Consider the following 13,498-nt stretch of genomic DNA (forward strand, 5'->3'; position numbering starts at 1 on the left):
TTACAGAGACTATAGACAGGCTTTACAAGGGAATTATCTTCTAAGGTGAAGAGACTTTAAAATGGTCACAGTGTCCATAATGTGGAATCAAATGCGGTCTTAATCATTAAAGAGAATCAGTATGGAAGCAAACCCAACATTGTGTTGGAATTTGATTCTAAAATCTTGCCAGGGAGGGGAGGAAGGTATAGCTCAAGTGGTAGAGCGCGTGCTTAACATGCACGAGGTCCTGGGTTCAATCCCCAGTACCTCCCCCCAAAATAAAGAAATAAACCTGATCACCCCCCCCCAAAAAAAACCTCCCAAAATCTTTCCAGAAAACCTGCAGGCTTTGACCATTGCTGAGGCCATATATTAATTCACACATGGTATGTAAAGAAAAGGCACAGAGTCACTGACAAAGGTCCCAGAGAAGGCTCGTTGGCCACCTTCATTTTCAATACAGAAGCTGTAAAAGGAGATTCTTACCGGACCAAAGGAGTGTTAATCTTTTCCAGTGGGCAGAAGGCAAAGGAAATACTTTCTCAGACGTGAGGGGAAAAGGAATCTGGAAACTCCATTCTTCTTTTTTTCTTCTCCCCATTATCTCTGATACTAGAAGTCCACAAGTTTTGAAACTGGAAAGAGCCTCAAGTTCCATATAATTAAGTCATTAAATGTCCCTGGCATCTGTGATCGCCTGGTAACAGCTAGAAATTCGATGGCATCCCAAACCTTTTTATAGATTATTTTTCTCATTATTTTCAGCTCAAACACTACAAATATCACAAAAACCTGCAATTACAGTAAGTGCCATAAAAATATAAAGTTGACAAAGTCTTCTGTTAGAACAGATGGGCCTCTAGAGTTCCAACCAATGCAGATTAAAAGCTATTATAAAGTCTAAAATCAGGCCATGGTGCATTTTAGTCATAGCTTTTAACAAAAAGCTCTGCTTCGTGCGGTCATGCTGACCTGTAGGACCTACAACTCTGCACTGTATGGAAATTAAACTTGAGCTTGTTGCTGTTTGAGTAGTTATGTGGTTTTGTACAGAAACTAAGAAATGTATATAATGGTTAGATAAAGGATATCTCTTCATAGGTTTCAAGGGTATATGTCACACTAGATAGTTATTTTGTTTGGCCAGCCTAAATCTGAATCCCCTTGACAAGTTTGGGGATATCACCAAATTATGACTTTTGGTGGAAGGCAGAGCTCTCTCTCCTTACAGGAACTGAAAGTACCAAATACTTTTTAGGTTTCTTAAAAGGTTTGATTTAGGCATGTGACCTAGGTTCAGACAATCATATACAACCACAGTGGATGGTAAAGCCAGGGTAAATGACGAAAAGAATCAGGTGAACTTCCGATTAAAATTCTTCAGTGACTCCTTGCCTTGGAAATTGTCTGTGATCCAAACACATAGCAATAATTCATAAGATATAAAAAGCAAAAATAAAAAAGATGTAGTTGAGATCAAATCCAAGAGACATATATCCATGAACAAGAAATGGGCTGAGACTATGGACTTACCTAATTCAGGGCCCAAGAATAGGCAGTGGTAGTCAGAGATTTAGCCCCTGCAGAGCCAAGGAGCCCAGACTGATTCAGATAAGTCAGGGAAACAGGGGCAGATTCACAATGTGAAGCCAGAGGCCAGGATGTGGATGTCAACTCATCCCCTTGAAAGAAGCCTAAAGAAATGACCCCCAAATGTTGTCTAAGGATAGAGCTAGAATAAATCTGCAGGCTCAGGAAGGCAAAAGGACACATATACATCTCTCGGACCTGCTTTTGAACCAAGCTTCCTGCTTGACCAGATCTGTCAGGTTCCCCAAGATCACTGTGAGACAGGAGCCTCCAAGTGTCATTATTAAACCTAGTTTTGGACTGTAAAATTATATATGCATTTACCCTGTGACTCAGGAACCTCACTTCTAAGTAAAGATACACTGCCCAGAAAAAAAGCAAAAAGATGTATGTATGAGGCTATCTACTGAAACATTATTTATAATGATAGGAAAAGCAGGAAGTGGTCCAAATGCCTATCAATAGGAAACTGGTTAAATAAATGTGGTATTAAAAAAATAAAGGGCAGGGGGAGGGTATAGCTCAGTGGTAGAGCCTCTGCTGAGCATGCCTGAGGTCCTGGGTTCAATCCCCAGTAGCTCCATTTAAAAAATGAATAACCTAATTACCTCCCCCCCAGAAAAGATGAAAAATAATAAAATAAAATAAAATAAATAGTTGGACAAGACAATTTTAAGAATTAAATAAAAAAAAAGAAGTTTAAAAAAAATAAAGGACCATGCAGGTGCAAAAAGAAATAGAAAATATCTCTATGAAGTAATTTTAGGGTATGTGGTTTAGGGGAGAAAAGCAAGAAGGAGAAAATAGTGCAGATGCCACCTTTTGTCTAGGACAGGGGAAATAGTAATTACAAATGTGTGTATATTTATGTTCATGTGTACATTTAAAATGAAATGATAAATCCTAACATTTAAAATGGCTGTTTATGGTATTCATGGGGAGACTAAGATCAGAGATGGAAATAGGAGCTGGGTTTCATTGAATATACCTTGTTTTGTATATTTGACTTTGAAACTATATAAATATTTTGCACATTAATAAAGCAAAAGTCGATTTTTAAAAAGCAATTCCTAAAGTTGAAATTCAGTGGCAAAAATGAACCTTTGAGTGTGTATAGTTGGTGGCATAACCACACAGAGAGGAATTACACTAACTGACTTTAAGGCACATAAATTTGACCATACATCCTTAGTGAAGACAAAACCTAAGGCAACAAAACAAAACAACACAATGACGACCGCAACTTGAAAAATAAATCTAAAACTAGTTAGTAATTTTATTGTTGATGGTAGTGTTGGTATCATTATTCTGAGACCATTGCATTTTTGTGTATATATATATATTTTTTTTTTAATTGAAGTATAGTCAGTTTACAATGTTGTGTCAGTTTCTGGTGTACAGCATAATGCTTCAGTCATACGTGAATATACATCTATTCGTTTTCATATTCTTTTTCACCATAAGTTACTACAAGATATCGAATATAGTTCCCTGTGCTAGACAGCATAAACTTCTCGTTTATCTATTCTATATGTATCAGTTAGTATCTGCAAATCTCTAACTCTCAATTTATCCCCCACTGCCTGGTAATCACATGTTTATTGTTAAAACGAATGAGTACTTAGTTTGTGTCATTAGGATTTGGGGCATGGGAGAAAGAAAATACAGGTGCAAGTTCAATGATTTTAGGTATAACCCTGATTTTGAATTGAAAGCATCATTATGAACAAAAGATGTATTTTCTTTTAAAAAAAGAAACTCTTAGTTTTATCCATTGAAATGTTTTAGAGACAAAAATCAACAAACCAAAAGTAATAAGCACCCCCTAAGAGCCCAGATTGTGGTATCGAATTTTCAATTAAAAGGAATAGAGTTCCTGGACAAGAAATTTATGAGATCAGCCTGAACATCATGTGATATCACAAAGCAAGAAGCTGTCAAAGAATATTAGGGTTGTGTCTTTAAGACTCAGAAACCAATGTTAATAAAAGCTCTCACTGATTAAAGATGGGTCTGTCTAGACATCATGCAGGATGCAGTAGATTTAAATCCATGTGTTTATAAGGATTTTTTTTAATGCTCTTTGTTCATCCTCAGATGATACTAGAGCGCCAATGTACTGTTTTGAGCTGACAAATAAAAGGGGTAAATAAAACATTAATTATGCCTTTCTTAGATGAACTGTACCGCAGTGTAAACAAATAGTTGGTAAGTACAAGTTTCTGTAAGTGTTCCAACTAATAAATGAAGAAGGAATAACAAAAATAAGACATCACCATTTTGTAACCTCTATTTAATTAGTGGATATAAGTAACGCTCCCCAGTTATTGTTAGCGACATAAAAAGACAACCAGACGTTACATGCTTCCTAAAGGAAGTACATTGCACCACCTGTAAGATATGTGAATAATTAACTATTAATTTAAAATAATTATAACTACTTTTGTATTTTAAATGTATATAAAGTTAAAACACTAAACAAAATCAAGATCAGGAAAGTGTGTTCTTTAGGTAGTAAAAGTAGACCAAAGACCTTGTCATGGTTAGGATAAAGATACAGATATTGAATAACTTTGACCTTTGTTAGAAAACTTAAGGAAGAATATGTATGTTAAAATTTGAAGATAATAAAAAAGAAATAAAAAATATAAATATAAATCAGCAAATAGAAAATTTCATCTATTGAACAGAAGGCATGAAAAAAAGGAACAAAGAATAATTGGCAAATAGAAGATACAAAATAAGTCCAAAAACATTAGTAATCAAAATAAATGAAGCAGACTACACTTTTTATTTAAAAAATGGAATATTTTAAAATTCAGCTATATAAGACATACATCAAAGAACACCTCACAGAAATGTTGAAAATAAAGGAATGGACAAATATATACCAATCAAGTACTAATCATAAAAAAGATGCTAAAACTATATTAAGTCAAGTTAGAATTTGAAGCAACAAGCACTAGTTGGAATAAGAGAGATATTTGCAATAATATAATTCAAATTTTACCAGAAAGATATAACAGTCTTCAATTTGTATGAAATTGACAACATTGCCTCAAGACAGATACATCAAAAATCCATAATCACAATGGGAGATTTTAAAACGTCTCAATCATAAACTTATGGAGCAAGCAGATAAGAAATTAAGGACATAGAATCTTTAAATAATAAAATTAACTAGAAGTCAATAAACATAAAAATACATTATTTCCAAATATAATGGGTGTTTGCAAAAATTTGTCACATGCTAGAACTTAAAGGAAGTCTGAAAAGTATAAAAGATCTGTTGCCATACTGACCATGCTCTCCTCTGATCACAATAAATTGAATTAGAAATCAAGCACCAACGAAAAGCTGGTTAAAAACAACAGTATTTGCAAAGTTTAAAATGCTTTCCGAACTAACTCATGATTAACAAGAAAATCACAATGGAAATCAGAGAATAGAAATTTAGAACTGTATGATAATGAAAGTACTACATTTCAAAATTTGTAACATGCAGGTAAAAGATCATTTAGAAGGAAATTTACAGTCTAAAATGTATTTATTTTAAAACGAAAAGATTAAAAATTGAAGTTAGTTCATTGAAAATAAGGGAGCTAATTATTAGAAAAGTATTAGAATTAGAAAAGAAATGACAGACTTTTGGTTAACATGGAAGAAACAGAGACTTTATGGGATCAGAAAACTTAAAAAAATGCTTCTCTGAAATAAGAACAGGAAGCTTAAAAGACATATTCAGGAATAATAAGAACAGAGCAATAAAAATGTGGAAAAATCTCAGTGAAATTATTATAGTATACTGTTGAGAAACATCTCCCATAAAACAGTGAAAAGACAAATTTAAGAAAGTAGGAGATGAAAAGATAAGAGAATGAAAGACAAAGTGGCAAAAGAACCAAGAAAATAGAGGAAAAGAAATCACTGATGAAATGATTCAAGAATATTTCCCATATGCGAATAACTCAAGTCTTATAATTAAATGGATCCACCAATCGAAGGGCTCAAATCTCAGCATGTCGTCATATAATTGCAGGACACTGAAGACCCAACAGCGTCCAGAAAGGAGAAAAGGAAAAGGTTTAACAGGAATGTGGAAGAATCACAACAGCATTGATCTTCTTACCAGTAATCATGAAAGCCAAAAGCCAACAGAGCAACATCATTCTGAGAAAATAATTCTACACTAAGATTTAGCAAGCAGCTAAATCATCAAAAAAGTGGGAGGGGAGAATAAAGATTTTTTTTTCCCCCAGAAGTGTAATATCTCAATCATTTTGAGGGAGTCAACCAAGAAAGAGGAAGACATGGGATTCAGGCAATGAGGGCTGATACAGGGAAGAGGAAGAGCACGGAGAGAACAACTACTCATTTCTAGAAGAGATTTCTTCAAGAAAATGAAACTGGTAGATTCTAATATATATTCATCTATTATGAAGCTGTCTACACAATGGAGCAGAATCTGAGAGTGAGACGGTTGCAAACAAAACAGAATAAAAAGATATTAACTCCAGGAAAACAAAAAAATTATTCCAGAAAGAAGACTCCAAGACAAATAGCATTCAGAGAACCCCAATAATGATTTATGATTATGGTTAAGTGATTATGATTTAACCAAAGTAACCACACAACTGCCCTGGGAAGGACAGGGCACGGGGCGTATAGATACATATGATGGGGGTAGTAATGGTGAAGGATAACTAAACACAGATATCAATCTGTATTGGGAAATTAATGGAAAATGTTTAAAATTTCACAAGCAATAAATAGCAATATAGGCATTTTTTAAAACACACACCAATCATAAGAATTAGCTAAAAGAGTGGAAAATTGTTGCTCCTGGAGAGCATGGATGGGAGGGATGTGACAAAAGATGTGCTATTTGTTATGAAACAATAGTTGCATGAGTATAGGACTTATCCAAATATACATGTGTGTAACTTTTATAAAAATAAATACTAAATAAAAAATAAAAGGACTAACAGTGCAAAATAAGTTGCAATAAAGGCGACAAGAGTTGAAGAAGTGAAATGAAAAACCAAGAAATCCATAGGGTCAACAAAACTAAAAACCATTTGTTTCTTTTTTTAAAAGTCTATATATTACATATCTCTGGTAACATTGAAAAAGGGGGGAAAGGCATGAATAAACAGTATTAACAATAAGGAGGTATGACATTACAATTTCCTAACATTAAGAGATAATATAAGAAAAATAATGTAGAAATATATTTGGAAACAGATGAAATAAATCATTTCTGAGAAAATATGTTATAAAAATTCACTCAAAGAGAAGATACGAATTAAGCAATAAAATTTTTAAAAAAGGAACAGGTAATTGAATATCTTATTCAAAAGACATCATGCTTAGTTGATTTTATAGGCAAGTTTTATCAACTCTCAAGGAACATATTCTCCCTATTTTATACACGCTGTTCCACAGATTATGAGAAGAAAAGCCATTGGACTCATTTTATGAGGCTAATAAAAGCTTGACACTAAAATTGGGATAAGGATAGTGCAAAAAATTAAACTTATGGACCATTCTCACTTATAAACATAGATATTAAAGTTCTAAAAACTAAGTTATTTACTTAGTGACAGTGCATATTAAAAAAATACGTTATACCAAAGTATTAGTTTTCTATTACTGTGTACCAACCACAAAACGTATTGGTTTGAAACAACACCCATTCATCATCTCACAGTTTCTGTAGGTCAGAAGTTCAGACCCAGCTTAAATGAATCGTCGGCTTAGGGGCTCACAAGGCTACAATTAAGTTGTCAGCTCGGGCCAGGGTCTCATTTGAGTCTTGAGGTCCTCTCCCAAGCTCATATGATTATTGGCAGAATTCATTTCCTTGCAGCTGTGGAGCTTATGAGGGCTTGTCTCTTCAAGGCCACCTGGAGAATCTCTCCAACCACTTAGACCCTGTTTTAAAGGGATAGCTTGATTAGGTCAGGTCCATTCAGGATAAGCTCTCTTTGGATCCATCAAAGAAGTGAGGTCACAGGGCAAATCACTGGCCTCCCAAACTGGAGAGACACACAAGTGAATACGGAGAATCTTAACCCATGAGCAGAAACTGCGGAAACCAGTGCTGGGCTAGGTTAACTTGAACTGTAATTGATGAGTTGCTGGAGGCTCGGTGTGGACAAGTCTGAGGGGTTAAAAACTCTACTCACCCAGTTGTCAGGGATGTACAATACTCTTGTGGGTTTTACCTCCTGAAGCTCTATCAGGTTCTCACAGTGACTATTAGACAAATATACCCTCGTGCTAGACGCAGGGAGGATGGCAAAAAAATCATCTTCAAATACTCCAAAATAATTCTGTTCTTAACAGTCCACCCTGAGAGAAAATATTTAAACAGTGATTAACCTGATGGGGTTTTATCAGAGCCTAACTGACCTGGGGGAAAGGGAAATAACCGAACTCCAGCCCACTCTAGCCATTCCGTCCCACCAGAGGGAGCCCGGGACAGGGGCGGGGGTGTAGGGGGCAGTGGGAGGGGAAGGGACAAAGAAGCACATGTTAAGTTCACTGCCCAGAGACACAGGTTCAAAAAAAGACTGAGACCTACTCATAGGACTACATGCAATATGCTTCCTCTCTCCCCACGCCTCACTACTACATTACTGAAGGCGTATTTACAGTAAGTAATTCCTTTGACCCAGTACATCATGTTTGGCTATCAAGAAAAAAATTGCAAGACATGCTAAAAGGCAAATAGCACAGTTTGAAAAGACAGAGCAAGCGTTAGAACCAGACTGAGACATGCCAAGAGTGTTGCCATTTTCAGACTGGTAATTTAAAACAATTAGGATTAATCTGCTAAGGGTTCTAATGGAAAAGGTACACAGCATTCAAGAATAGATGGGCAATGCAAGCCCAGAGATGGAAAGTCAAAGAATGAATCAGAAGATATGCTAGAGGTTAAAATAACCGTAATAAAAATGAAGACTGCCTTTGATGGGTTTATTAGTAGACTGGATGTGGCTAAGGAAAGACTCTCTGACCTTGAGGATATCTCAATAGAAACCTCCAAAATTGAAAAGCCAAGAATAAAAGATAGAAAAACCAGAACAGAGTATCCAAGGACTGCGGGAAAACTGAAAAAGGTGTAACATATATGTAACAGGAATACCAGAAGAAGAAACAAAAGAGGAAGGAACAGAAGAAATATTGGAAAGAATAATGACTGAGAATTTCCCCAAATTAATGTTAGACAACAAAACACAAAACTCCGGAAGCTTGGGGAACATCAAGCAAGACAAGTGAAAAAAAAAATCTAGGCATATCATTTTCAAACTACAGAAAATGCATCATAAAGAAAATCCTAAAAGAAGCCAAAGGGAGGGGGAAAAGCCACCTTACCCACAGAGGAGGAAGGTGGAAGAAAGTGGAACGAAATATTTAGTGTTGAGAGAAAAATACCCACCGACCTAGAATTCTGTACCCTGTGAAATTATCATTCAAATAAACACTTTCTCAGGCAAACAAAAGTTGAGGACATTTGTTGGCAGTAGACCTGCCCTGCAAGAAATGCTAAAAGCGAGTTCTCTACAGAGAAGCAAAATGATATAGGTCAGAAACTGAGATATACATTGAAAAAGGAAGAGGATCAGAAAAGGAATAAGTGAAGGTAAAATAAAACTTTTCTTTTCCTTATTCTAAATTGATCTAACAGATAATAGGTTTCTCAAAATAATAGCAACAATGCATTCAAATACACACATTTATGTTTATATATAAGTTAAAGAGATGACAGCAATGATGCAAGGGACAAGAGGGAGGATTTAGGATCATTTTGTGACTATAAGATACTTGGACTACCAGTGAAGTGGTACAGTTTTATTTCAAATTGGACTTGGATTCGTTCTACATGTATATTGCAAACTCTAGGGGAACCACTCAAAAAAAAATTTTTTTTAAGTGTAAGTGATATGCTAAAAAAGGAATCATATAAAATGCTCAATTAAAACCACAAACAGCAGAAAAAGAGTGGAAAACAGGACTAGGAACAAAGAACAAAGGCAACAAATACAAAACAGTAACTAATACAGTAGCTACCAATCCAACTACATCAGCAATCACTTTGAATGTCAGTGATCTAAAGGTATCAACTAAAAAGACATTGTCAGAGTGAGTGAAAACAATGACCCAACTATATGTTGTCTACAAGAAACCCACTTTATTATTTTTATTGCGTTCTGTTTGACATACAACATGGTGGAAGTTTAAGATGTACAATATATTGATTTCATACCTTTATGACATACTTATGGATACAATGTTTGCCACAGTTAACATCTCTGTCAAGTCACATAACACCTGTAGCATGTCACATAATTATCATTTTCTTCTAGTGTTGAGGACACTTAAAATCTAGTCTCTTGGCAAGTTTAATGTTTATAATACAGTTTTGGGTATCTGTAATCACTGTACTGTTATCTCCAGGACTTAATTTATCTACAAGTTGCAAATATGTACCCTTAAACAACGTCTCTCCCATTCTCACATCCCCCAGCTCCTGGTAACCACCATTTTACTGTCTGCTTTTACAGCTTCTTTTTTAAAATTTTTTTAGATAAGAGATATCATACAGTATTTGTCTTTCTCTGTTTGAGTTATCTCACTTAGCATAATGCCCTCAAGGTCAAATGGCAGAATTTCCTTTCTTCTCACAGCTGAATAGCATTCCATCATATGTGTGTGTGTGTGTGTGTGTGTGTGTGTGTGTGTGTGTGTGTATACACACATATATTTATGCATTTATATATTTACAATATATATATATAGTATACATCAATCACATCTTTATCCATTCATCCACTGATGGGCAATTAGATTGTTTCCATATCCTGACTATTGTGAATAATTCTGCAATAAACATGGGAGTGCATATGTCTCTTCAGTAACCTGTTTCACTTCCTTTGGTTACATACCCATTCATGATAAAATTCTCTGTGAATTATGAACAGAGATTAATTTCTCTGTTCATAGTTTACAGAACAAATGTACCACTCAGATGGGGGGAATATTGATAATGGGGGAGGCTCTACATGTGTGGAGGTATGAGGTATAAGGGAATCTCTTTACCTTCAGCTCAATTTTGCTGTGAATCTAAAAGTGCTCTGAAAATTAAAGTTTATTTAATAAAATGTATGAAAAGCATAATTTAAAAAATTCGACGCTTACCTATAAATCTTATGAATAAGGCTGAGATGGTTGCCATCATTTTTTTTAATTTAAAATTGTACCAGAGGTCCTTGGCAGTGCAAAGAGACAAGAAAAAGAGAAGCTATAGAGGGAGTGGAGTAGAAGCATTAATTAAATTGCCCTTATTTGCAGGTGATAGACTGTCTACAAAACAAATTCAAGAGAGGATGCAAATGCCTTGAAATAGTAAAAATGTTCAACAAGGTTATTAAATACAAGATCAACATATGAAAATCAATAGCATTCTTGGGCACCTGTTACAGACAATTAGACAATAGAAAGGATGGGGGGAAAAGAATATGGATAATAAAAATAGAACCACAATGTACATAGATAGCATTTATCCCTTCAAAATACATTCTAGAACATAGAGGTAAAACGTATACACAGCTAATCAGATATAATAAAGAAGACAAATACATGGGATATATGTAAAATCAAAGAGCCACTGACAACCAAGAAAGTTCTGAAGAACAGTGCAAATGAATTTGTCTTACCAGATATCATCTTGTTGCAAAGCTAATTACTATTAATGTCACATAATATTGGCAGAGAAACAGACAAGAGCAATGGAATCAAATGGAGAGTTCAGTTAACAGACCTGCAGATGTGAAGTATGAAATCTGTAGGCAGCAACTCGGTAGGAAAAGAATTCAGTAAATAGCGCTGTCAAGGTTAGCCTCAGTCCTTTTGTCTCTTTCCATCTAGGTGTACTTTTCTAAGAAACGTCATCTGCCTTTTGAAATTCAACTAGTGATTCTCAAATCTCTTCCTCCAGCCCAGATCTCATCCTTAAGTTCTAGGCCCATCTATTCGATTGTTTATTGGTGATAGCCTCCTGAAAATCAACATGCAAACTAAACTCAGTATCTTACAGATCTGCTGTTACTCACATACTCCCAAACTCAGTTAGTAGAACCACTCTTTACCAAGCTAGCCAGAACTCCCTGGAAGGCATCTGAGACCAAAATTCCCACAGGCAAACCCAACAGTACAAAATATTAATAAGTGTATGCAAAATTAAAAGTTGTTTGATAAAAATTTGAACTGTTGGGATAAGCGAAAAATAGATTTTCCCTGTTGAAATAGTTACCAGAGCCCTTAAATATTTTAGTATACATCTGAGAGGGTGACTGCGTTTTTCAAATTTCTGTGAGCATGGAATGATTAAATAAAATACCTTGCTGGACTAATTTTCTGAGGACTTCAGGATATATTTTCCTTTCATTGAGTTTACTGCCTAAATATCATGGGACGTCTCCCTTTAATGGCCACAGGCCTCTGAACAGTCAATCTCACTCCCTTTATCCTAACCCTTTCTCCATACGGGTGCCAGCGACTCAAGTCACAAAAACGACTGTGTTGGTCTCCTGCTTAAAACACTTCAATGGACCACCATTTCAATATAAAGCTCAAAGTTTCTTAGTCTGGCCAGACCACTTTTTAATTTTATTTATTTTTTGTTTTTATTCTACTTGAAGTATAGTCAGTTTACAATGTTGTGTCAGTTTCTGGTCTACAGCATAATGTTCCAGTCATACATACACAGACACATACGTATATTCCTTTTCATATTCTTTTTCGTTATAGGTTACTACAAGATACTGAATATAGTTCCCTGTGCTCTACAGTAGGACCTTGTTGTTTATCTATTTCATATATAGTAGTTAGTATCTGCAAATCTCAAACCCCCATTTTATCCCTTCCCACTCCCTTTCCCTCCTGGTAACCATGAGTTTGTTTTGTATGTCTGTGAGTCTGTTTACATTTTGTAGATAAGTTCATTTGTGTCTTTTTTCATTTTTGTTTTTTTTTAAGATTCCACATATAATTGATATCATATTGTATTTTTCTTTCTCTTTCTGGCTTAGTTCACTTAGAATGACAATCTCCAGGTCCATCCATGTTGCTGCAAATGGTATTATTTAATTCTTTTTTTGTGACTGAGTAATATTCCATTGTATATATATCTACCACATCTTCTTTATCCAGTCATTTGTCAATGGACATTTAGATTGTTTCCATGTCTTGGCTATTGTAAATAGTGTTGCTATGAAAATTGGGGTGCATGTATCTTTTTGAATTAAGGTTCCCTCTGGATATATGCCCAGGAGTGGGATTGCTGGGTCATATGGTAAGTCTATTTTTAGTCTTTTGAGGAATCCCCATATTGTTTTCCATAATGGCTGCACCAAACTGCATTCCCACCAACAGTGTAGGAAGCAGACCACTTAAGTATCAGCCCTAGTGCTCCTGCTCCTTCTTGATTCTTCCCACCCTAGTGAGAGTGAAGCAGTCATCTCACCAAGTACGACCCAGCATTCATTTTCTCTGCACTATTCTCTGCTTGCAATTCCACACATTGTAGAAACCACTTTATGTAACTCTGGGCTCCCATGGGCTGATTCTACACTTACAAAGCAACTGAGGACACAGCCAGATCTTTCTTTGGGAACTCGTGTATAGATGATCTATCTCTTACTCCCTATCATGAAGTCAATCTATGTCTTCACATCCAACTTTCCTGGACTTCCAATAGACTAGATCATCTCATCTCTGCCCTGCCTAGAACAGCCCATCCCTCTCCTCCCCTGCACCCTGATCTTAACCAAATATCGCCAATGAATAATCCCTGCCCACCACTTTCATAAATCTTACAGATCTTTATCAATTTCCTCCTCTGAGTTCTGCAGCCTTTATT

At 35.5% G+C, this 13,498-nt stretch overlaps 1 long non-coding RNA gene and 1 other non-coding gene across 2 annotated transcripts in view; both read left to right on the plus strand.

The window, feature by feature from the left end:
- LOC135320173 (uncharacterized) overlaps positions 1-13,498 on the plus strand; it is a 33,355-nt gene that overhangs the window by 9,620 nt on the left and 10,237 nt on the right. The window lies entirely within an intron of this gene.
- Positions 181-254, plus strand: TRNAV-AAC (transfer RNA valine (anticodon AAC)). The gene has a single exon. It is a non-coding gene; the product is annotated as a tRNA-Val (tRNA).

This window comes from Camelus dromedarius, chromosome X, assembly GCF_036321535.1.
Source record: "Camelus dromedarius isolate mCamDro1 chromosome X, mCamDro1.pat, whole genome shotgun sequence".
NCBI classification, from domain to species: Eukaryota; Metazoa; Chordata; class Mammalia; order Artiodactyla; family Camelidae; genus Camelus; species Camelus dromedarius.